Source organism: Alligator mississippiensis, chromosome 3 (assembly GCF_030867095.1).
Source record: "Alligator mississippiensis isolate rAllMis1 chromosome 3, rAllMis1, whole genome shotgun sequence".
Classification (NCBI taxonomy): Eukaryota; Metazoa; Chordata; order Crocodylia; family Alligatoridae; genus Alligator; species Alligator mississippiensis.
In genome coordinates this window covers 187,754,269-187,776,555 of record NC_081826.1, presented here as the reverse complement: position 1 = coordinate 187,776,555, position 22,287 = coordinate 187,754,269, and the positions used below count along the sequence as shown (strand labels likewise).

At 45.6% G+C, this 22,287-nt stretch overlaps 1 long non-coding RNA gene across 2 annotated transcripts; it reads left to right on the top strand.

Annotated features, from left to right (window-relative positions):
* The first annotated feature begins 247 nt into the window (after nt 1–247).
* On the top strand, nt 248–22,012 carry LOC132249132 (uncharacterized). 2 transcript variants are annotated; one of them, XR_009460536.1, is made up of 6 exons: nt 248–324; nt 5,364–5,414; nt 6,432–6,550; nt 6,650–6,864; nt 7,189–7,260; nt 20,519–22,012. It is a non-coding gene; the product is annotated as an uncharacterized LOC132249132 (long non-coding RNA). The 2 variants fall into 2 exon arrangements; XR_009460535.1 differs by having other exon boundaries at nt 6,650–7,260.
* The last annotated feature ends 275 nt before the right edge of the window (nt 22,013–22,287 follow it).

The following is a 22,287-nucleotide window of genomic DNA, read 5'->3' as shown; positions in this document are numbered from 1 at the left end:
GCCCCAAGAGAGGGGGCAGTGATGAGCTCAACCAGCGGGTTGCGGGCGGGGACAATAGACCCCAGGTTGTGTGCGGGGTATGGAGACCCTGGCCCCAGTGAGGGGGCGGCCCCAGCGAGGGGGCGGTGATGATTTAAGGGGGGAGGAGTGTGGCAGAGCACAGGGTGTCTCTGCCACTTTAAGGGCCTGGAGCTGGCAGCCTCCAGGTGCCTGATTAGGGCAGCCATTTTGAGGCTTAGGCTGCTTATATAAACCAGGCAGTTTGGCTGCAGGAGGCCAGGCAGCAACATTGCCTGGCTGTAGCGCTGCTGTGAACACCTGGAGGTAAGGGGGAGCTACAAGGGGTTGGCAGGAGGCTCCTGGTCCTGGTCCTGGTCCTGGTCCTGGTCCTGGTCCTGGTCCTGGTCCTGGTCCTGGTCCTGGTCCTGGTCCTGGTCTGGTCCTGGTCCATGACCTGAAACTGCACCCTGCCGGGAGTGGGTGGCCTGGTGGGGCTCTCAGTGGTGCGGGAGCCCCCAGGAAATACCAGGCCAGTTATCACCCCAGTGAAAGGCGGGTTGGGGCACCTTAACCCCTAGCTCCCACCACCACTGGGTGGGTTACCCATGTGTTTGTTGGGGGGGCCCAGATGGGCCACTGTTGTGAGGGGTCCAGAGAGGGTGGACCCTGAGAGTGAGAGTGATGTGGGTGTGGTGCTGCAGTTGCCCCCGAGAGGACGGGGAGTAGTGGCACGGTGAGGCCCAGTGACAGAGTGAGCGGCTAGAGAGACCCAGCCCGAAGGGGAGAGTACCCTCGACTGGCCCAAGCTGGGGCCAGGACTACGGTAGTCAAAAGGGCCGGGGGCCCACCGCGAGGGATGCCCAAGAGCCGGGGGCCTGGGGTCCCGACTGGCCTGGAGGTGGGCCAGGGCCAGGTAGCCAAAGGTTCCAGGGGAACCACACCCGAGAGGGGAAGATAGCTTCAGAGGGGCTAGGTAGCCTGGATGATGGCGGAGTGGCTGCCTGACAGGAAGGATCAGAGTGGGGTCCTGTTAGGACAATTCTGGGACCCAGTATGGGGTCGGTGATAGTGTTAACACTGAGATGCCATCTGCGAGGCTTGGGCTGTGGTATTACGGGAGGTTGGAGCCGCAGAGCGCCCCTGGCATCGGGGCACTACAATGGGCAGCCTCCCGCTTAATTGACATCGATATATGGATCAATTATCATCAAAGGTGTGGTGGGTGAGATAAGCAGGCGGTTGCCCAGAGACAGGTGGACGGGCCACGAAGAGTTCGGCCCTGAGTAGGCCTGCTGTCACGGTGACAGGCGGGCGGGCCACAGAGCTCGGCCCCAGGAGGCCCCCCTGTCACAGCAATATCTCCACTTTGGACCTAAGGAAAGGCTACTGGCAGATCCCTTAGCACCCGAGGACCAAGAAAAGACAGCATTTGCCACACCATGGGGCCTATTCCATTTCCAATGCATGCCATTCAGATTATACAGAGCCACCTCAATGTTTCAGCGGCTGATGGACAGTCTTAGCCCCTTATGGGAGTTGCACAGCAGCTTATATAGATGATATTATCATGTATACCACAGATTGGTTGGGGTATTTAACAGCTCTGCAAGCAGTATTACAGGACCTAAGGAAGCTGGGGTTAACTGCCAACCTGACGTGCACAACTGGGAAGGAGGAAACATGGTACCTTGGGTTCCAGGTAGGAAGTGGTAAGGTGCAACTGCTGCCAGATAAAGTAGAGGCATTAAGGAAATATCAAACTTCCTGAACAAAGAAACAAGTGAGGGCTTTCTTGGAACTGGCAAATTATTATAGGAAATTTGTTCCTCACTTTGCAGATTTAGTGGTGCCTTTGACTGAGATGGTAAGGGCTGGAGCCCTAACCAAGGTGAGATAGGCACCAGAGGCAGAAAGAGAATTCCAGAAGGTGAAGGATGCACTTTGTACACAGCCACTGCTATATACACCAGAAATCAATAAACCCTTTTTAGTACTGATAGATGCATCAAACTGGGCTATTGGTGTGGTGTTGGTCCAAATGGAGGAAGGGGAAGAATGTCCAATAGCGTACATAAATAGAAAGTTGCACCCACCTGAAAGGAATTATGTTACCATAGAGAGAGAATGTTTGGCAATCAAATGGGCCATAGAAATACTCTGGTATTATTGTTAGGCCGGAAGTTCACGTTAATCATGGACCACACCCCACTGCAATGGCTATAAAGCATGAAGACAGATAATGCTATTCTAATGAGATGGGCTCTCAGTCTTCAACCATACTGCTTTGTGGTACAGCATCATCCAGGGACCAAGAATGTAAACACTGACTTCTTCTCTTGACAATATGAAGAAGAGGGTTCAGAAGAGAAGGAAAGACTCTGGACAAAAGAAAAGGGAGGGGGTGTGTGTAACAGGGAACCCTAGCACTGTTACCAGAAAGCAGGTTAGTCCCTTTAAGAGCAGAACTTTCTGGGCACAGCCTGCTGGCAGGTTAGGGGTTAAAATCTCAGCCTGGCCAGCTAGTCAGGTGACCAGAAGAGGGCAGGCCACAACTATAAAATCCCTGGGCTTGGCAGCAGTAGGGGGCAGTGGCCAAAGGGGAAAGAGGTTGCACATGAGAGCTCCACAGAGAGGCTTGGCTGCTGGTCCGACTGCCAAGAGAAGGGAACTGCTGCTGATCCTCAGAGAAGCGGCAGCAGTGCCACAGGAAGGAGCATCACAGGCAGTGGGGAAGTGGAAGCACCAAGCCACAAAGAAAATGTAAGGTGGCATGCTGCCTTCTTTAATTTCTATTTTCTTATGGTTAGATGGAAAACCCACTGACTGACTGACTGAAAATATATATGAGTTGATTGACAGACCAGTGGTTTGTGGACAAGGCTGTAGGGGAGGAGGCGGCCTTGGTAGTGTGTTGGGCGCAGTCATAAATGACTAAGGGGGCCTAGTTCACCAGTGTGTGCAGTTGCATAATTTTGGGCTGGGCCAGTGGGGGTTCTAGGCTGCTACCCAGCCTTGAACTTGTGGCTCTCTTGTTACAAGGCCACTCAACCGGCTTCTAAGCCAGAGAGCCTGGGCTCCACAGTAGAGGCAAAAAGAGGGCCATGAATCCTAGATTGGGGAGATAGGGTTTGACTCCAAGGCTCTATCTGGTGGGTTTAGACTAGTAGCTCTAGCTAGAGAAAGATGGGGGGGGGGAGGGGGCAAGGCCCTTGGTGGCTGAGAACCCCAACATAGAAATACAATAGGCAGTCTCCTGCTTGTAAGAACATCTATATAATATTTCCATCAAGACGTGGCAGATGAATTAAAGTGGGATATGAGAAGCATTAAGGGACTTCAAGGGCACCCCTCATAGGCCGCAGATAGCAAGCAAAAGGGGAAAAAAAATTCTACTGGGGAGGGCAACCTGTTACAGGCAGGTAAGCGGAGGGGAAGTTGGCTATGAGAAGAGGATGAACAGTTGCTAAGTGGCTACCAGGAGGTATCACAGTCACCCCTAGTGTAGGCCTTTGTTACAGCTACCATCATCAAGCTAGGTAACAAATTGAAGGAAAACAGAAAAATAGGTGGGTAGACAGACTAATTTTGGAGTTTCTCCTCTGATAGTACATTCAGGGTCAAATTAATGACCCCTCCGATTAGTATTATTTTTTCCTCAAACCAGAAATATTCCCACAAACTGCATTTTCTCTCAGATATGATTTCTCTTTGTCTTGGTACCATCTGTATATTTCATTCTCTCAACCATTTCCAGATCATTAAATATTACCAAACCCAACACTGACACCTGTAGGAGTACCTCATAACTTAGTAGATGGCTGTTTATCATAATACTTTGTCCTTCAATTTGGTTTTCAATTCATTTATATGAGTTGTCATAGAAAAGCCCATGTGAATGAACTTTGTGGGTAAAATTGAAAAAATATGCATTTATTTCTTAACATTCTTACTTAGAATATTCATGCTTGTCAGTTCCACAGGGGGTTTTCCCCTTTCACTGTTGTTTGTAGTCAGAGACCAGAGCTTTCAGATGCATCTGAGACTTAGTACTGTTTCCTGGGGAGAAGAGTTCCCAGGATTTAATTCTTCCAAATCTGAAGCATACTAAATTGCATGATAATAACAAATACATTATCGTCCATTTTAAAAGAGCCTCTTAAAGTAATTGCCAATAAAAGCTAAGTTCAAATATTGCAATGAAACTCCCCGGGTAGGTCAGATTTACAAGCATGAATTATCAAAGAAAGGAAATTATCAGGTAAGCACAAATTTTCTATTCTGTTCCACAGTCATATAGAATGGTCCTCACAGTGGGATTTCCCATGTTATAATTACTCATCTGAAGGAAGAAAAGTGTTTGGGAAATGATAGATAATTTTAAATGCCAATTTTCGTAGGACTTAAAACTTAGTTATTGAGACGCCACAGACCGAAACACCCTCCTATCAAAAAATGTATGAGGTGCTAATTGAAGGTTGAGCTTACAATGGCTTCAAAAGGTAAAGAGAGAGGCCGTGTGTGGACGAAATGAGGCGTGTGCGCACAACACTTTAAAGTGGCCAAAATCTTTTGCACTGCTTTAATGGTGTTTGCATGCCTTGGTTGTGTATTGCGCACTAATTCCAGCTGCTGTAGGAAATTTGGTGGCTTAATGCACCTTAAATGACTTGGGGTGCAGGAAACTAAAACTCCTTCAAGGAGTTCTAGTTTGTTGCCCCTACAGCTGCAGAGTGAAGCACTGGGCTCTGTGCAGCTGCATGGCTCTGCAGGAAGCCCTGCAGGTAGCTTGACAGCAGCCGGGGAAAGTAGCTCCACCCAAGAAAAGCAGCGAGCCTGATCTCCCCCACCAGAGCCTGCCTGAGCTGCGTGGGTCCGTGGTGTTTTTCTCCATGACTGTAGTGCCTCCCAGGAGTGCCAGATCTGGGTGCCAGCAGGCGGGTGCTGCCGGGGCGGGCTGGAGCTGCTGCAGAAGGAAACGCCAGCCCTCCCCTGTGGCCCAGGGACTGCCCCACCTGCCAGCAGCTTGCCTATCCCTCCCCTCCCCACCAGAGAGGCTGGTAAGTCAGCAGGGTGTATGCATAACACAGGGGTTTAATCAGCCCTAAATTCAAGCAGTGTTTTTTAAAACGCACTGCTTCAATTTAGGGCCCCCTTTTCATCTACACACAAGACAACCAAGTACTTAGACATAATTATTCCTTTTTTCTTATACATGCTGTGAGCCAGGGGTTGGCAGTCTCTGGCCTATGGGTTGGATCTGGCCCACAGCAGCTTGGAGAATCAACAGCATGCTGCAGCTGGGGCAGCAGACGAAATGTTTCCAGGGTCTTAACATCTGTCTGTTTCATGTGTTCCCTCCACAGGATCTGCTGATCACCAGGGAAGTGGGGGTGCAGAGATGTGAGAGCTGGGTTGTAAGTAGTGGCAAAAGGTTGCCAAACCCTGCTTTAAGCTGTCTGGTGATAAAGATTTACCTTTGCTTCCTCTGGCTATAGGTCCTCTTGGTTCTGACTGACATTTGTAGATTGAAATGTCATCCTGTATCACATGTCCTATGCTATCCAATTTCACAGGTGTAGTGCCCAGTGTCTTTTGACTGGTTGGGGTTTGTGTCAGGCACAATCTGGTAAAGTGGCTCTGAGTCAGGGATGGACTGTCGCTTGCAAAGTGACTGTTGAGCACCTATCCAAACAGTGACTAATTTGCAGGATTAAGACTTTGGGGAAATAAACTCAATGGGTGCATGAACACATGAACTTTACTGCGGAGTAGATTAATTAGCTCATCAGTAAAGCATCACTGTCTACACATGCACTGGTATTAGGGTCCAGTAAACTAACTCCATTATGAGATAATTACTCCACCATAAGATAGTACTAACTGCGATAAAATGCATGTGTAGATGGGGACTGGGTGGGGGCCAGACTCCTGCCTGCTGCCTATCCACATGGCTCTGCAGGTTCAGTATTCTCCTGCTATGGCCAGCCCCTCCACTACCTGATACTGCCACCCAATGCTGCCATCTGGAGCCTGGGGATGACCCTGGTGCCCCCTGCCAGCCCAGGCCTGCTCCGCTGCAGCTCAAAATTCTGCTGTCCTGGTACATGTGTAGACATTGTGCCCACGAGCAGGTTATTCTGGCTCAAACAGCTCCACAGTTTATTGTTTCACCTTAATTTCACATGTAGATGCACATGCTGTAAGGGGAGGTCAGATATATTTTTATAGTAGTATGCCTTAGTAGATGGATTTCTTGTCTGTAACACCTTTTGAGGCAAAGCATTTACATTTTTTAGCCATGTTTTCTGCCTTACAAAAAACAAATTAATTTGTTTTTTGTAAATTGTTGCATTCTTCCCCTCCCTGAAACTAAGCACTCCCTTGCATCTCACTAGCAAAATAAAACTCCATCTTTTCCCACCATCCCCCAGATGAATCCATTCTCCCTTCCTAACTTCACCAACTCCAGCATTCCATACAGTCCCTCTTGCTGATGCCCCTTGACTTCAAAATGTTCTGCTCTGATGGAAGCAAAGTTAGGAATTGAGAGGTAGGCTATAACCAAATATAAGAAGGGGTCTGGGGTGTAGGTTGCTGGATGATGAACTCAAAAAGCTGTGGCTGCTTGACTTCCCTTTCTTGGTTTCAGGCTTCATCTTCAGGAATGGAAAACTCACATTTCTTGAATCTCCTTGTCTTCTGTCTTGTGTTAGCCATCAGCTAAGACTATGAGGTAGACTGGATCAGCAGCAGAACTTCTGTCTAAGAACTCTGGTTTCACTATGGTGCCTCCCCTAACATAAAACAGTATTAAACACCCTGTACTGAAAGCAGTTACAGGGAACAAACAAAAAGGAAGCACAGGTATGTGGCACACAAGCACCTCTTCCAGGCTACCTTCTTGTATTCTAGCATTGATTAATTAACCTAAAAATAATAATCTTTTAGTTCTAATACTTGCAGGGAAATCTTGTGAAATAGGAAGCACCAATGCTTTAGTATCTAAAGAACAAATGCTTTAGTATCTGCTTGAATTTATAGAGACTGGAATAATAGGTCATAAATGGGTGAATTGTTCCTGCTCATCTCGGGGAGAGGCATTAAATGTAGTTAGTAAACTAACTTCATTAGTTAACTATTTCACTGTTTGTTCAAAGCATGGAATAAATGACAGTGCATTATGTATAGGTCTACAATCCTATTCTGCTGTGTCACCCTCATGGCATAAGAAGAAATGAGGCAATGGAGCCCTTCAAAAAGGTAATGAATTTAAGGAACCAAACATGGTATCAAAGGCCATTTATAGATATGCTCCAGGAGTTGGGCGGGGGGTGGGGGGCACTTTAATTAGAGCGGCTTTAATTAAAGTGCCTGGAGAATCATGTGTATTAGCATCCCCATGCAGAAATATGGTGGCAGAGGTGCTTTAACTAAAGCTCATTGAACTCTTTAAAGTGCCTCTGTCGCCATTTTTCCATGTGGGGACACTGATGCACATAACCTTGGAGTCTGCTGGAGCATGGTAATTACCTGCAGTGTGTCAGAGCAGCCTCACTGCACAAGTATAGGTACCAAGAGGTGCAGCTTAAAGGGTTCAGTACAGCCTGTGGTTGTATTTGAATCCCCCAATGGGGCCCAAACTGAAAATGCAGCCAGCATGATTGTGTCATGTATTTGAACAATCTTCTGCACATGGCATCTAAATCTGACAGCTGAAATAGGCCCAATTTATTTACTGATTTATTTTTGACAGAGCTTGGAATCATAGAACCTTAGGAAAAAATAGGGCTGAAAAGGCCTCTAATCAAGCCTCCTGTTCAAGGCATGGTCATCCTTGTTAAAACCATCCTAGAAAAGGTTTGTTCTAACCTTCATTCAATGATAGTTTCCACAGACTCCCTATACAGTCAATCATGGTGCTTAATCCATCTTCGTAGTTGGAAACTTTTTCCTAATATCCAGCCTAAATGTTCTTGTTCCGATGACTTCTTTCATAAATTCATAGATTGTAGAGTTGTAAGGGACCACAAAAGATCATCGTGCCCAACCCCCTGTCCCCTTTGGACACAGAACAGATAGTTATTCTTTCTCCACTTTTTGTATTGAAAGACTATTATTTAAATGCCCTTCAGTCTTCTCTTCCCCAGACTAATAACCCCTGTTCTTGCAAGCTTTCCTTGTATACCAAGTGTTCTAGTTCTCTAATAATTTTTGTTGCTCTCTGCTGCACTCTTCCTATTTTGGTCACATGAGGTACTGAACTGAATACTGCAAGGGAGGCCTTGCCAACAGTGAAAAGAGTGGAAGAATTTCTTGCCATGTCTTGTATGTAATGCTCCTGGTAATAAATCTCAATATTTATTTTTGTGTATTTAATTTTATTTATTTATTCATTTGATTTAATTTTTGTTCCCTTGCCTAGAAAAGGCTCAGGGCAGCTTAAAATAAAAAAACCCAATATGAAATATAAAAACAGATAAAATATTAAAATAGAATAATAGACTCATAATAATAGGCTACACTCCCCAAACAATGCCTGAAAGCTTTACCCCTCCTGATTTAAAAAAAACAAACAACAAAAAACCAAAAAAAACCCCTGCCCAAATAAGATCTTGCCGTATTCCTGATGATGTCCTTACTCTAAGTCCAGTCCATTTTGCAACCAAAAGAATTACTTAATATGTGAAAGGGTGGCAGAATTGAATAACATATCTGATTTCTGGAAATATATTTAATAAACATCTACCTGTGGCAGAGATTCCAACCCTCCCACAGCCATTCATATTCTGTACTGACATAGCTTGAGAACTGCATGACTGTGAACAGTTTCTCACTCTTAATTTGAATGCTTGGGTTTTTTTGAAGCAGTACTACTCTGCTGATTTCACATTCACTTTGTGGTTCACAACAATCCCCCAGTTGTTTCTGCAGAACTGTGGACAAGCCAGTTATTCTCCCATTCAGATGTCCTGCACTTAAGACAGAAGAATCAAATGCAGACATTGCAGTTGTCCTTTCCTTATTAAATTTTCATCTGATTTGTTTCACACCACTTCTCCAGTGTGTATCAATGTAATTTTAAATACTAATCCTATAGCATCTGCTTAGTGTCACCTGAAAATTTTCAGTCAGTTCCAAGCTGTTAATGAAGATATTGGACTCAAAGCAGAACCCTGGAGAATGCCACTTGAAATCCCTGCCCAGTTAGACACTGAGCATTTGAAGACTATAGAGGTCATAGATTTCTAAAGTCAGAAGGGACCTGATAGATCATTTGGTCCAACCCCTTGCTCCAGGCAGGAAAGAGCACTGGGGTTAGGTAACCCCAGCCAGATGCCTGTCTAATCTTCTCTTGAATACCTCCAGGGTAGAGGAAAGCACCACCTCCCTTGGAAGCCCATTCCATATTTTGGCAAACCCTTACCGTAAAGAATGTCTTCCTTATGTCCAATCTAAATCTGTTATCATTCAGTTTGTGGCCATTTTTTTTTCTGGTAACCCTGAGGGGTGCCCTGGTAAACAGAATGTCCCCTATTCCCTGCTGACCCCCCCCCCCCCCAATGTGTTTGTAGGCAGCCACAAGATTGCTTCTTAGCCTTCTCTTGTGGAGGCTGAAGAGATTCAGATCCCTCGATCTGTTCTCATAGGGCCTGCAGGCCTTCAACCATACGAGTAGCCCTCCTCTGAACCCTCTCAAGGTTATTCACATCCCTCTTGAAGTGCAGTGCCTAAAACTGGATGCAGTACTCCACCTGCGCCCTAACCTATGCCGCATAGAGGGGAATTATCACTTCCCTAGACCTGCTAGTAATACTCCTGTGGTTAGCCTTGCTTATTACGTTGTCACACTGGCGACTCATGTTCATTTTTGTGTCAACCAGGACTCCGAGATCTCTTTCCACTGTTGTGGTACTCAGAATGGTACCGCCCAGTATATAGGTGTGTTGGAGATTCTTTCTTCCCATGTGCAGCACCTTGCATTTATCCTTGTTAAATTTCATCCTGTTCTGATCTGCCCACTTCCCCAGTCTGTCCAAATCTGCCTGAATTCACTCCCTGCCCTCCAGTGTGTTTACTAGACCCCATAGTTTAGCATCATCTGTGAATTTGGACAAGGTGCTTTCAACAACTTCATCCAAATCACTGATGAAGATATTAAACAGTACTGGTCCAAGGACAGAGCCTTGGGAGACACCAGCGCCCACATCCCTCCAGGGAGAAACTGACCCATCCACCACCACTCTCTAAAGTGTCTCATAAGACAGTTTTTCACCCACCTTACTGTGAAAAAATCCATATCACAGCTACTCAGTTTGCTCGTAAGAATTGGGTGTGACATTGGGTCAAAAGCCTTTTTAAAATCCAGGTAAATAACAACATATACTTCCTCCCCTGCATCTAAACACTTTGTGACCTGGTCATAAAAACAGATCAGGTTAGTCGGGCAGCATCTGCCTGCTATAAACCCATGCTAGCTGCCCCTCACCATTGTGTTACCTGTTGGTCCCCTGCAAATGTGATCCTTTATGATTTTTTTTTCTAAGGTCTTGCTGAGAATAGAGGTGAGGCTAACTGGCCTATAATTACCCAGGCCCTCCTTCCTCCCCTTCTTGAAGACAGGGACCATACTGGCCCTTTTCCAGTCCTCTGGGACCTGTCCCAAATGCCACGAGTGCTCAAACAGCTGCGCCAGTAGTTCTGCTATGTCATCAGCCAATTCCTTTAGTACCCTTGGGTGAAGATTTCATAGATATTAGAGCTGGAAGGGACCTCGGAAGATCTTCGAGTCCAGCCCCCTGCTCCAGGGGCAAGAAGTCAGCAGGAGTCGTAGGATCCCAGCAAGATAAACACCCAAATTTCTCTTGAAGGCATTCAAAGTAGGTGCTTGAACCACTTCCGGCGGCAGTCTATTTTAGACCTTGGGACAGTAAAGAAGTTCTTCCTTATGTCCAGCCTGAAATGGTCATGGAGGAGTTTGTGACCTTGTCATCCCTTGGGGCGCTCTGGTGAATAGACATTCCCCCAGATCCTGGTGAGCACCCCGATAAACTATAGGCAGCCACCACATCACCCCTGAGCCTGCGCTTTTCCAGGCTGAAGAGTCCCATAGCTCTCAGTCTCTCATCGTAAGGTCTATTTTCCTGACCTCTGATCATGTGCGTGGCTCTCCTCTGGACTCTCTCAAGCTTCTCCATGTCCTTTTTGAATTGTGGAGCCCAGAATTGGATACAGTACTCCAACTGTGGCCTCACCAAGGCTGAGTACAGCAGGAGGATGATATCCTGGGATTTGCTAGAAAAGCATCTATGGATGCAAGCCACAGTTTTGCTTGCTTTACCAGCTCCAAAATCATATTGGTGGCTCATATTCATCTTGTGGTCAATCATGACCCCCAAGTCCCTTTTGGGCACGGTGTTAGCAAGCATAGCACTGCCAAGCCTATAAGCATGCGGTGGTACCTTGCATTTTTTTGGCATTGAAGGCCATCAGGTTTTAATCCACCCATTTTCTGAGCCTGTAGAGCATGCTGTGTGTGCCTTCCCAGGGTGGGGGAAGTGGGGTGGCATTGCCTAGGGGGCAGAGCCTGGGGACAGGTGCCCAGCTCCCCAGCCTCTGGCCACACCATGGTAGATGTACTCACCACAGCAAAGTTGGTGGGCGGGTGGCTCAACTAGGAGCAAGGGTGGCTACTGCTCTGCTGGCATGGGTGACTCCTCTTTCTCCAGTCAACGGGCTAGGCCAGCAGGACCCATTCAGGGTGCTGTTCCCACTGCATACAGCACCTGCTCTGGGACCACATGGAGTTGGGGCAAGCAGCAGGGCAGGTCCCGGGGCTGGGGGGGTGTTGCTGGCTGATGGGGGCCTGAGGTGAGTGCTGGGGCAGGGGCACTGTAACAGGGCCAATTTTGCCTTTGGCCCACACACCTGTTTCTGGACCAACTGCTTGCTTTCTCTTCTGCCATGCCTTGATGTTAATTACTTCATAGTTGTTAATTAAGTGGGAGGCTGCCCATTTTCTTGCCCCAATGCCAGGGGGCACTATCTGTGGCTCCTTTCCTCCCCTACACCACAGCCCAAGCCTGACAGATGGTATTTATAAATTCCTCTCTATGTTGGGGTCTCGGCCACTGTGGGCTTTACCCCTTCTCTCTCTAGCTAGACCTGTCAGTCAAAAACCCACTAATCAGGGCTTGACTCCAAGTCTCTAGCTCTCAAAGACTCACTTAGGCTCCAGCAGCCTCTCTGGCACTGAGGTCTGTTCAACCCCAAGTATTGTGTCCCCTCTGGCGCTAGGGTCCACTCACCCCTGAATATTGCACCCTCTCTGGTGCTGGGGTCCCCACACTGAAGTGGGTCCCCAAATGAGGCCTCCTCCTCCCCAAATAGCCTTAGCCCAATCCTCTGGGTATTAACATCCAACGCAAAACATAGGCTTCTATGGCCAAACTGGCCTCCTGGGTGGGGCTGTGCACTTGGTGCTAGCGGGTTCACCACTGGCCTGTGCTCCTGGAGCTTCTGGATGATGTTGGGGGAGGGGACCATGGCAGGACTGGCTCCTGTCACCCTGAGGGGCCTTCCCCATATGATATCTCATTGCAGCTACCAGGTCACAGTGGAGGCTAGGCAGGCCATCCATGCTGAAGTACATGGTGTGGCCCTGGCCAGGGTCCTGGGGTGTGAGGTTATGGTCCAGCTGCCACCTAAGGGTCATGAACTTGCCCCCGCCCAGCAGTTGTGGTCAATGATGGTGACTCACTGTGCCCACAAGGTCTTGACCTTTATGTGGCACTAGCACACCAACCGGTAATGCCCACAATCCCGCATGTGGCCTGACAGGCCCTCATGCAAGTAGGTGTTGGAGCACACTCTCTGGGTGAAGTGGTTTAGGACCTCAGCCTGGCCCCACAGTGCGATGAGGTCCAAAGTCTCCTTCTGGGATCAGTTCCACCCCCAGGAGGTGGTGTGTGCCATCAGGGATGATGCCAGCATGGCTCTCTCAACGTCCCACATGCCTGTGCGGTACAGTTCCTGTGCTGGTGGGCCTGGGTAGGTGCCCGCAGTGCCCAGTTCAGGGCCACAGGGTATGACAGGCAGGCAGGTGATAGAGCTGTGCCAGGGGCTGGTGCTGGGCAGGCTGCTGCAGCTAACCTTGCACCACTCTTGCAGGACCCGGTGGCCAGAGGCTGGTTATAGGTGACCCAGGGCCCTCGAGTCATTGCCACGTGTTTAGGGCTAGGGGCTGGGGCAGGCAAAAGTCCACCTCAGCCCCAGGTCTGGAGAGTCTCCAAGCCCTATAGCCCTGGGGTAGCCTGAAGGTGCCCCCTGGTGGTGGGGCTGACCAGGAGCAAATTTGCTCCCAGGTGGTGTCTACATGTGTGCTACTGCACAGTAACTATGGCATGGTTATTTTCCTACCTGCATTTGCAGGTAGCAAATTAACCATGGAGTAGACTAATTGACTATGCAGTAAGTGTCTGCACATATAGACAGTGATGCTTTACTGCACAGTCAGTTAGTCTACTGAGCAGTAAAGTGTCTTAAGGAGACAAAGAGCATGTCTACACAACTTACTTATGAGAATGTTATGGGAGCTAGTGTAAAAAGCTTTGCTAATGTTAAGGTATATTGCATCCACCGCTCTCTTGCCATTCACAAAGGCAGTCACCTTATCATAGAAGGACAGCAGGTTGGTTAAGTGTGACTTACTCTTGGCAAATCTATCTTGGCTATTTTTTATCACTTTGTTATCTTGCAGGTACAAAGACCAGGTGCCAAAGTTAGACTTACTGGTTTGTAATGCCTTAGGTATTCTTTTGTCCTTTTTTAAACATTGGCCTTATTTGCCTTTTTCCAGTCTTCTGCAACCTCACCCTGACATCCATGCATTCTCAAAAATAATAGTCAATGTCTTTTCAATTACCTCAGCCAGTTCCTGGAGGAGTGTATCTGGCCCTGCTGATTTGAAAACATCCAGTTTATCCTAACCTTTTCTTTCCCTAATCTAGTTTGATTTATCTATACCATACCCCTGCTGCTAAGTGAGCCCATCGTGTGATAGTTGACCTTTTTTGTGAAGAGTGAAGTAAAAAAGGCATTAAATTCTTTATCCTTCTCCACATTATTCATGATTAGATTCCTTTTCCCATTCAATAGGGGACCTATGCCTTCCTGGTTTTCATCTTACTTCTAACATGCCTTGGTCTTCCTGATTTTTCTCCCAGTATGTCCACACTATACTGTTATGGTCATCCTTAACAAAAAGGCCAATTTTCACTCTTTGTGAGATTCCATTTAAACTTTTAACTCACTGAAAAGTTCACTGTTTAGTCAAAGACATTTCTTATCCTGCCTTTGCATGAAGAAAGTATATGCTTGCTCTCACCTTTCTTTCTTTAAGGTGCAACCAATTTTGCTGGTTCCCTTTTCTCCTTACACTTGCTTCCTATAGTAAGTTTGCTAACATCCACTTTTCTGAAGTCTTATGTTTTTATTCTACTGCTCTTTTTTCTTCCATGCCTTAGAATCATGAACTCTATCATTTCAGGATCGCTGGGGATGTCTACATATTCATTAATGTGCAGTAGTTACTGTGCATTAAATTTAGTACTTGCTTAATGAAGTATTAATTAAATGCACAGTAACTACAGTTACTGCGTAGTAGCATTGATGCACAGTTTTATTGTAACACTTACTGCACTGTAGTTTAATACTACTGGGCAGTAGCACATTAGCACAGTTTTTGCCTGGTACACTACTGTGCAGTGTTATTAGGCTACTGCGCATTAAGCATCCTGTGTAGATGCACCCATTGTCACCCAAATTGCCTTCCATCTTCAGATTTTCAACCATTTCCTCATTTTAGTAAGTAGGAAATTGAGAAGAGCTTCTACCCTACTTGGTTTCTCTACCATCTGTACCAAAATGTTGTCCCTAAAGCAATCCAAAAATTTGCTCAACTGTTAGGTAATTTGTGTGTTACCTTCCCAGTAGATACCATAGTAAAGTCCCTTAGAAGCATGACTTCCTATGATTCTGGATGTCTCTTTTGTTTAATAAAGCCTTACCTACCTCCTTCTCCTGGATTAGTTATCTGTAGCAGACATGAAATATGACATAAGCCTTGCTGTTTTCCCTTTACCTTAACCCAGATACTTTCAGCAGGCCTATCTTCCACTTTGTTTTGGACCTCAGAACATGTGTTTGAATCTTTTAACATATAAGGGGACTGTGTTATGCTGCCTGGAGCCAAGTGGTCTCTCTGCTGCAATAGTAGTATTCTGTACTTCAAAGATGTTCTGCCATGCCTTGATTCATAGATTCATAGATGTTAGGGTCGGAAGGGACCTCAATAGATCATCGAGTCCGACCCCCTGCATAAGCAGGGAAGAGTGCTGGGTCTAGATGACCCCAGCTAGATGCTCATCTAACCTCCTCTTGAAGACCCCCAGGGTAGGGGAGAGCACCACCTCCCTTGGGAGCCCGTTCCAGACCCTGGCCACTCGAACTGTGAAGAAGTTCTTCCTAATGTCCAGTCTAAATCTGCTCTCTGCTAGCTTGTGTCCATTATTTCTTGTAACCCCCGGGGGTGCCTTGGTGAATAAATCCTCACCAATTCCCTTCTGTGCCCCCGTGATGAACTTCTAGGCAGCCACAAGGTCGCCTCTCAACCTTCTCTTGCGGAGGCTGAAAAGGTCCAGTTTCTCTAGTCTCTCCTCGTAGGGCTTGGTCTGTAGGCCCTTAACCATACGAGTGGCCCTTCTCTGGACCCTCTCCAGGTTATCCGCATCCCTCTTGAATTGCGGTGCCCAGAATTGCATGCAGTACTCCAACTGCGGTCTGACCAGCACCCGATAGAGGGGAAGTATCACCTCCTTGGACCTATTCGTCATGCATCTGCTGATGCACGATAAAGTGCCATTGGCTTTTTTTGATGGCTTCGTCACACTGCCGACTCATGTTCATCTTGGAGTCCACTAGGACTCCAAGATCCCTTTCCACTTCCGTGCTACCCAGCAGGTCATTCCCTAGGCTGTAGGTGTGCTGGACATTTTTCCTCCCTAGGTGCAGCACTTTGCATTTCTCCATGTTGAACTGCATTCTGTTGTTTTCTGCCCACTTGTCCAACTTGGCCAGGTCTGCCTGCAGCTGTTCCCTGCCCTCCGGCGTGTCCACACCTCTCCATAGCTTTGTGTCATCTGCAAACTTGGACAGAGTACATTTCACTCCCTCGTCCAAGTCACTGATGAAGACATTAAAGAGTATCGGTCCAAGGACCGAACCCTGCGGGACTCCACTGCCCACACCCTTCCAGGTCAAAACCGACCCAGCCACCACGACTCTCTGGGTGTGACCCTCCAGCCAATTTGCCACCCACCGGACTATGTAGTCATCCAAGTCACAGCCTCTTAACTTGTTCACAAGTATGGGGTGGGATGCCGTATCGAAGGCCTTCCTGAAATCTAAGTATACGACATCCACCCCTCCTCCTGTGTCCAGGCGTTTTGTAACCTGGTCATAAAAAGAAACTAGATTGGTCAGGCACGATCTGCCTGCCACGAACCCGTGCTGGTTTCCCCTCAGCATAATTTGTCCTGCTGGGCTCTCACAAATGTGAGCCTTGATAATTTTTTCAAAGACTTTGCCAAGGATGGAGGTGAGACTGACAGGTCTATAGTTGCCCGGGTCCTCCTTCCTCCCCTCTTTGAAAATGGGGACCACGTTGGTCCTTTTCCAGTCCTCCGGGACTTGGCCCATGCGCCACGAGCTTTCAAGTATTCCCACCAGTGGCTCTGCAATGATGTCGGCCAGTGCCTTCAGCACCCTTGGATGGAGCTCATTCGGGCCTGCCGACTTAAATGATGTTAGAGAGAGAGTGGTATCAAACACCTTTGGGAGACAAAAAGGATTGATTAAAGGCTTAGGAGGTTGGCTTATTTTAGCAGGGCTCCACCATCACCATACCCTGCCCTAACGACACCAGATGTTCCAGTCCTGTTGCTGCTTGCCTATTGGACTGAGGGTCCAGTCTTAGTCTTATGGACTCCTTTGTCAAGGGGGTCTTCTTTTAAGTCGGTTGCTTGTCCCATTCTTCCCTGCATGGGTCCCAAGACAACCACCTCTTAATTCTAATCCTGCCTTAACCTTCAGGGTCAGGACAAATTTACCCCTTCTTGGGGTGTAATCTCGTCTGCGTATCTTTTCTCTTCTAGGGTCCCAAAGTGGTTATCTCCACTCCTCAGGACTGGACTCACTGACAGAGCAGTCTCTGTCACTTCATTGGCTCTTTCCAGGTAAGTTTGGGGACTGAGGCTTTCCTTGGAGCCCTGGGATCTGTTCCTTCTCCTGTCATCTTTCGTCATCTTCTCTATCTACACCTCACTCCCTCTTTCTCTGAACCAACCCAGGACACTCCCTTGGTGTCCCTTTAAATTCTGTTTCTTCTCTGCTGTGTCCCTCGTTGCAGCGTCTGATTCACTGCCTTCTTGACTCAGCTGTTTTCCTTTTACTTTTTTGGCATGGTTTTTTCTCTTCTTCTGCCGTGCTGTTCTCCCTGTCCCAGGCTCAAACTCCAACAGCTGAGCTTGTTATGGCAGTCTTTGAACTACAGCAGCCCCATCTGGTTCCTTTAATTAGTCAGGGCATGGTGTCTTTCCCACCTCATTCTGGTGAGGTTTTTTCAGCATTTCCAGGTAAGTTTTTGTTTCTTTGTATTCTTACTCATGTTCTTGTGGCAGGGTGTTTTGGCCACCCTGTCGAAGTGACACTGGTTCCTTTTCTGCCCAGCCTTTCTTGTGAACAAAAAGCAATATTCCAATCATGTGAACTATCCCACCAATCTCAGTTATCCATATTGCATCATAATCTACTTGTACAAGTGCTTCCAGTTCTTTGTGTTGTTCACCATACTTTTTGCATTAGTGTATAAACATCTTAGATGTCTGACTGCCTTGCCCATTTACCTCTGACATCCTCATATTGCTTCCTCTTTCTTGGCTTTTACTCGGGTCTCCCTGCTACTTACTTACCTGTGGCTTTTGACTCCATTCCCTGTTGAATGTAGTTTAAAGCCCACCTCATTAGGTTAGTGAGCCTAAATGCAGAGATGGTCTTCCTTTTGTTAGGTGGGTTTTGCAGGAGAATCACTATGTTTTGGGGTTCTTTTCAATTGGACCTCTGAAGTCTGCTGGCCCTTTCTATTCTTCCAGCTCTGTGAGCTCCTTGTTAGTGTACCAGCATGCATGTACTCCAGTTGAGGGACTGTAGTTCCACAGTTCTTAACTGGTCACCCAAAAGTTTCATGATGGCTTTTCCAAGTATACACTACATGTAAATTTTTCCTGCCCAATTTATTAAGCTTACTATCCTGTGCTGTATTTTGCCAAATCTGTCCTCTGATCACAGCTGTGCAAAATACTACAGAGTTTCACCTTTGATGGGGAATTTACTCAACTAACATTTTGCAAAATTAGTGGCAGCACACAAAAATGGCTCTATGTATCTGTGTATCCTCAAGTGACAGTCTTTCCTAGGCAAGTGTGGGAAAATGATTTTGCCTTCCAATCAAACTGAAGAGCAGCAATGTACTGCTGACTGAAACAAGTCAAGCCGACTGAAACAAGAAGCAACATATAAGATTATACTGATAGTAAAACTTTCCAAGAAAGTGGCCAATGAACAGCATAGGACGGTATTACAATAGGAGAGGAAACTCACTGGTACATAAGTTCAATTTAGCAAGGTAGAATGTAGGGAAACAAAATAGTATACAAAATATGATTGAATCCTTTCTCTGTTAGAGATAACTTATCTCTGATTCTATTGAACCTTAAGCTTCATTTTCTTAGGAAACAGGGGATTTTTCTCAAGCAGACACACAAAATCTGTTTCATTCCAGATATTTCAGCTGTTCATTCAGGCTGCTGCTCTATGTTGGTGTAACTCATTTTTTTCTTATCAACCTACTTAAACTTTTCTTAAAAGAAAGAATCAGAAAGTTCACCTGTGTCATTTGCTGGCTTCTGAAATCCTTTCACAGTTTCTTACTGTTGGCAAGAATACCCTCAGTCTCAGCGCTGGATGTGCAGAGGTGTCTGTGCTTTGTCAATTGGTAAAAGGAACTGAAATTTGCTAAATCTGCTGTTGTCTCCTGGGTGTAATTTATAGATTCTGTGCCAGCCCACAAACTCCTTTATTATAATGAACAGTCTATAATTAGAAGTTAATCAAAAATCTATAAAAGAAGTTTCAGAATATTGACAAGGGTTAAAAAAGTGACATTACTGTATATAGCTAATTAATTGCAGATTTCAAAATATATCACAATTAGTTAAATTCATTCTTAAAATTCCTTGTAATGTCTACAGCTGAAATTAATCTTCCTGTTCTCAACTCTGGCATTTCTATGTGAAATGGTGATATTTCATAGCAGATGGGTAGAACAGAATCTTGAAGGATGTTTTCAATCTCGTAGAGTTTTATTCTGAAAAGCGACTATTGAAACAACAATAAGGGAGCTTTGTAGACTTACCTGGGGAGTGTTACCCAAGTGTGAAGGTAGCACAGGAGAAAATAAGTGTGCTTGTTTGAAAAAATGTAAATGCAATGGAAGGTAACATTTGGGCCAATCAAAGCAGAAATTTGGTCTGAATGGGACATGATAGATGTGCAAAGATAAGGCAATGAAGGTGGAGGCCGGTTTGTTGAGAAAGACAAGAGAAAGTCAGTAGAAAGATGCAAATTGAAAGGTGATGTTACTTGACACAATAGCAAAACATCCCTCCCTGACCAAAGTCTGAATAAGTCACTGGAGCTGCAAAGTGACAACGAAGTTCTGGATGATTTCTGCATTTGTCTCCTCCCCCTTTTAATTATCCCCTTTAATTCTCAAAGGAAATGTGTTGGAGCATATAGTTACTCAGAGCCCCATGATTAAACTGGCAGCAAAAATAAACTATGTTTGGGAATGAAAAAAAGCAGGGGAATTTTTCCCCTACTCCCATTTTTTAAGCTGAAAAAGTCACTATATACCTCTAGACCTATCAAAATACATGTGAATGCATGATAGAGAAAATTTCAAAAGTGCCAATCAGCGAGTCTAGTGAGTAATTCCTGTGGAACTGTATGCAACATTATATCCACTAACACCAAGTGGATTTGTTACGTTTAATGTTGTTATAGTGATTGACCACTTAGACTGACATGATAAACAGTGGCAATGCCTACAGTACATCTATTTTTAATCTTACTGGAAATTGTTTGTAAAGAGAAAATGAAAAATAGATATTTCTTATCTCAACCAGTGGGGCAGTGGAAATTATGTTTAAGAGATAAAGGCAGCTCTGCAAGTTTTATTATACATCCAATTCTGTTAGAGGCACAGACAACATCACATTCTCTAGCAGATCTGTCTACAGAACTTGTCATACAACCAAAGCAGCAACCGTGGGGGGGAAATTCTTGCATACCAGGGCTCTTGGTTGATGACATTAAGCGTGCCCTCTTTTTTTTTTTTCTGCAGGGCAAAGGCCCCAAAGGCAGATCAATAATCTCTGTTCCATGGACATGCCAGATAGTCCCAGCAAAGTCCCCTGTGAATCATGGCAATTTAGTTTGTCATGTCTTTGTCTGAAGTAATGCAAAAAGAGCACGGAGGCAGAGGTGAGGCCATGGTTAGTGGATCTGCAACTACATGAATGTTTTTGTCAAACTTCAGGCACATCTACAGTACTTCTGGGTGCCCCTGCTGTCATCCTGGAATCTGGGGCAGGATTTTGACACATCAACCTCACAGAAAAACCATTTATTTTTACAACGTATGAGGTTTTATTCTAGAGTGAAGGAATGTGATGAGCATTTAAGCTAGGCAGAGAATTTACTTTTCCTCTCCTATCTTGAGATGGTTACAAAAAGTTCATGAAGTTTGTAGATCAAACATAGAGATTGGCAACACTCTATTTATTAATTTAATTAATGTTATGACCTCTTGGACCTAATCCTGTTTTGGGACAATATGTCCTTCCAGCTGTTTGGTGGTTGCACTAGACTTCATTGCAATATTTGCTTTTCCATCAGTTGTAAGAAAATAAGAAACAATTTCACTGAAAGTTTTCAATAAATATTTTGTGCTTCTTCAGTTTGCACATGTACATGCAAATATACAATATTGAGTTGTACTTACACTTTTCAAATCACACTTACAGCTTCACACCTGAATACTACAGCTCATACCTGTGTTTTTAGACACAAAAATGCAGGGCTAGGTCAACTGAACAAAGACCTTAACATTTTCTGCCTCTTCCCTTCCCCATTCTTTAACCTGTGGACTAAACACACAGTGAAACAGCATGTCAAAAGTAAATGAGATATCAAATATTTGTGGCATAGTGGAAACATTGCAGTCCAGGTAGGCAGTTTTCATAAAGAGGTTGCCTCTTTGTCAGATTTTTCCATATCCCAACTTCCTGTTATCATGACCTGGGAATCCTCCTCCTAAATCCTCAAGAGTGTATGTATATAGATATAGATATAGATATAGATATATAATAGTAATGGTGCATTAATGAACATGTAGACCTGCTCCGTGTGACCCAACATTGCTGCTATTTGGGTGGTGCACATCTTCTCATTGTGCACCAGCTGAGAGAAACATGTTAAAGTGTCAAAAAGTGGAACTGATTTTAAAACAGACTTATCTAAAGCAATTTTAAGGCCAGTTGGAAAAGCTTCTCACTAGCTGAGGCACAGCTGGACTGATGATATGGATGTGTACCCTGTCAGGAAAAGCAAAGTATCGGTTTTAAAAAGAGTAGTGAAGAGATGTAAAGTAGGATGTAAAGAGAGTACAAAGAGAAGTGAATGGAAACAAGAGAACTTTTTTTTGCCCCTGAGTACTTGCATTTCCCTAGAAAACATTCAGGGTATGCCCTTGCTTTGATTGATAATGTATTCCTCCAGCAGTACAACCCACCCTCCTGTTTTCCTTCATCACTGCAGCTGCACATTGTGCTGAAGGCTCGGGGGCCTTTACTTCCATTACTGAAAAAAACTGTTTCCTGATCAGTATGCTGAAGATCCTTTCCATTTGTCAAATATTTCCTCTTTTTATTCTTTGCCTTAAGACACATTGTGCTATTTGTCAGTATTAAACTGCATTTGCCTCCCAAGTTCTTCTGTGCCTGACTGCACTGCTACTTTGTTTATGCTGCTTCTGATTAACAAAATCTGGAGTCAAGCGCTCTTGTCTTAACGTCTTGTCTGATCCCTTGCTAATAACTTTTTATCAAGCTG